The sequence below is a fragment of the Hyaena hyaena genome, unplaced genomic scaffold (assembly GCF_003009895.1).
Source record: "Hyaena hyaena isolate Hyena2069 unplaced genomic scaffold, ASM300989v1 scaffold_163, whole genome shotgun sequence".
Classification (NCBI taxonomy): Eukaryota; Metazoa; Chordata; class Mammalia; order Carnivora; family Hyaenidae; genus Hyaena; species Hyaena hyaena.
The window spans coordinates 2,395,713-2,399,719 of NW_024080794.1; positions in this window are offsets into that span (position 1 = coordinate 2,395,713).

The window sequence follows — 4,007 nt, forward strand, 5'->3', positions numbered from 1 at the left end:
GAGAGAGGGAGAATCCAAAGCAGGCTCCGGTATCTGAGCTGTCAGCACAGAGCCTGACGCAGGGCTTGGCACATAAGCTGTGGGATCATGACCTGAGCTGAAGACAGATGCTTAACCAACTGAGCCACCCCAGTGCCCCTCCATGAATCATTTTTTAGGTGGAGGCTGTAGGAAAGGGTTATCCTGGCACACTACAAAGCCTTGAGACAGCGCTGGCATAGGGGAAACTGCACCAGATTCGGAACTAGAAGATCTGTGTTCCAGTCTAACCTCTTCAATTAAGCAATTGGTGACCCTGAGCAAGTCATTCGATTTCCCCATTCTTCAGTTTCCTGCTCATACAAACATAGGAACATTAATAATACCTGTCACTGGATGTGTTAATCAACTACATGGGAGGGGGGAACCTTTTCATATAAAATCACCACAATGCACACTATAACTATCTTACAATTTTCACATTGATTATACCTCAGTAAAGCTGAAATAAAAAAACTCATACCACTTAGCACTGTAATAAAGATAGAAAGAGACAGTGTATGTGCATAGCATGTAATAGGCATCATAATAACATTAATAGCATGATTATACTAATGAGAGTATTTTTGAGAGATTGATATGTGCCAGCGAGTATGTTAAAGCACTTTTCATGATTCATCTTACTTAATTCTTGTAACAACTCTATGAGTCTGGTATATTATCCCTGTTTTGTAGACAAAGAAACTGAAGTTTAGAGAATCCAGGGTCACTCAAGTAATGCTTGATTGGCTGATGTAAGATGTAAGTTTTATGAGCTTAAATAGTTCCATGATTGAACACAAATTGTACTTAATCTTAAAGGGATAGAATATCTTATTTCAACCTAGTAAGAGACCTAGTAATTATGAAGTACCTTTCATGTGCCACAAAATGGGCTATTTTACATGCTATTGCATTTGACCCAAAGACTTGCATATGTGTTTATGAATGAGCTATTGCCCCTATTTTAGAGATGGGAAAACTAAGGTGCATCAAGGGTAGGTTATCGCCTAAGGTGGCATAGTTGTAAGTGACTTTTGATTCCAAGCCACGCATAGCTCGGCATATAACCTTCCTCTAACTTTGTGTTCTAATCTACTTAAACATTAGTTAACTGAATGAAGACAATTAAAAAAATAAACTGTAATAAAATGAAATAATAACAAAAGTTAACATTTTCTCTTTTCTCATTCTTGCTTTTGGATACTTAATATAATTACTAAGCATTCAATCCAAAATCTAACCATAAACATTTGATTTTCACTGACACAAATTTCTAGCGGAAATTTTTTTTTCTCAAGATGCAGCATATAGTTAACACTGGATATTTAAAAGTAATTTTGGCAAAACTAAATAATTGGTCTGGTCCCTCCTCTGTCAACCAACTTCCTTTACATTTTTCCCCAACAAGCAAACTTCTCCTTCTACCCACCGTCAGCACTACCCCTGACCTCTCCCTGCCTTTATCCTGGCCACTCCCCTGATGGTCACTGCCACCTCCAGCATTTGCTACATTCTTCTCCTTTTGCCTAAAATGTGGTCCTCTTTATCAGCTCCAGTTCTGTTCACCACTTCACATGCTGCTCAAGCCCTCCTCTTCTATGAGCTGTCTGACTACTCATGGTCTTCTCTGCCCTGGTCTCTCACTGTATGTAAGGACACCACTATTCCACACGATACTTGATTATTAGCTTTAATGGTTCTAGATGTTCAGACCATCTCTCCAAATGGACAGTAATGTCCCTGGGGATAGACCATCTTTATTGTTTTTCTCTGCCCTATCATTGGCAAGAAGCTGTCAATTGTTTTATAACAACGAAGAGTATATTTTTTTAAAGGAAAACACCACAGAGTCTGTAAATGTTGCTAGAATCTCCTTTCTCACACATTATATTTCAAAAATTCAACAGATGAAGAAAGACGGCTTTCTCTAACAGATCATCGACTGTTTTCTCCTTTTTTATAGTCCAGTATTTAATCCCTTAATAGTGTTGTCTTAACAATGAAGTTTGATAAAAAGTGGTATGTGTATTACTAATGAAATCAAGGTCAATTCCCTTGAAAATAAAGTAGATCTTCATCAGACTGTATCCATTCAACAGAGAGCTACTGAGCACCAATTCATTGTGTAACACTGTGTTGGACCTTCTGGATACAGTGAGATATGGCCTTGACCCTCAATAGGCTTATAGTCTAGTAGCAACACAAATAGTAATAGTTCGAAATGATAGTGTCATAATGCAGGTTTCTGTAATAATTTCACTAATAAAATAGAACCAGATTTATTGCTGTTTAATAGCAGTGGTTCTTAATAGGTCTGATACCACACTTTAGGGGGCTTTTTCACAACCACTGGTTTTTGGTTGTACCAGTGATGGCAGAGGGTGTGGACAGAACTGTTCTGTGTCCTTCAATGTGTGGAGCTCTTCCTGCACAATGAATTGTCTCATGTCTGACCTGACTTCCAAATGCTCCCCTTAACATCCTCATAGATGAAAAACTCCTTTATAATGATCCTAGCCTAATATGTAGTGGTCGTACATATAAACAGTATTTTTGCATAGGTTAAATATCTTCTACATTTTCAAGGAATGCAACTATTATGTACGCTGAGGAAAGAGTATAGTTTGTTGTGTCTGGAGCTTTTACAAGAATTGGTCATCGATTTGGAAAATCATAACACTGAAGGCAATGGCACCATGCTTGGCTCCCACCTACACCAGTCTGCCCCGGGGCAGGGGGGGTCTGCACATTCGTGGTTGGCTCTGTGACAGGTGCACACATCTGCCTACTTCACCGTGTCTCCCACATAACAGAGTCAGCGTACACTCTGAGAGTAGTTTATCATGGCTTACTTTCTTGACCTTTCTCTTTTACATTAGAGATATAAGATACAGATATAGGAATTAAAAATAGATTTTTTAAAAGTTATATGGATAGATGAACGTATTATCTTTGGCAAAATATTTGTCATAAAAGGAAGAGTTGGGACTAATAGGATGAGAATCACTAGTTCTAGGCTCTTAAGGAAATTTAAAGACAAACTTCCCAATGTTAGCAGGTGAAATTCCCCTTTTGAGCTTTTTCCCTTTTATATCTGCATGCCATGAAAGAGCTTTCTTTTTTTTTTTTTTCTTTTTTTTTTTAAATGTTTTATTTATTTCTAGGAGAGAGAGAGAGAGACAGCGTGAGCAGGAGAGGGTCAGAGAGAGAGGGAGTCACAGACTGAAACAGGCTCCAGGCTCCGAGCTGGCAGTCAGCACAGAGCCCGACGCGGGGCTCGAACCCACGAACCGCGAGATCATGACCTAAGCAAAAGTCGGACGCTCAACCGACTAAGCCACCCAGGCACCCCATGAAAGAGCTTTCGATTGTCAGCTGTGCTTCCGCATCATGGGCATTTTTAGCAGATCCCACTTGATCTCTGAGTTCTTCCTGCAGTGAGTGGCATAGGTGTGGATTTAAGAAAAGAGAAGCAAGGCAGACATATGAGGAGAGAAAAGTTTTACCATGAACCGTTACACTGAAGCCACTACAGTCAGTCTAGGAGGAATGAAAAATGCAGTCGAGAAGAGGAGTCAGAAAGTAAGATCTAATCATTTATATCATCAAGAAATATTTATTTAAAGAGCAAATCAGAGAACTCTAGATGCTGGCGAGGATGTGGAGAAACGGGCACCCTCCTACACTGTTGGTGGGAATGTAAACTGGTACAGCCCCTCTGGAAAACAGTGTGGAGGTTCCTCAGGAAACTAACACTAGAACTCCCCTAGGACCCAGCAATAGCACTGCTAGGAATTTACCCAAGGGATACAGAAATGCTGAGGCATAGGAGCACATGTACCCCAATGTTCATAGCAGCACTCTCAACAATAGCTAAAACATGGAAAGAGCCTAAGTGTCCATCAGCGGACGAATGGATCAAGAAGATGTGGTTCATCTATACCATGGAATACTACATGGCAATGAGAAACAATGAAATCTGGCCA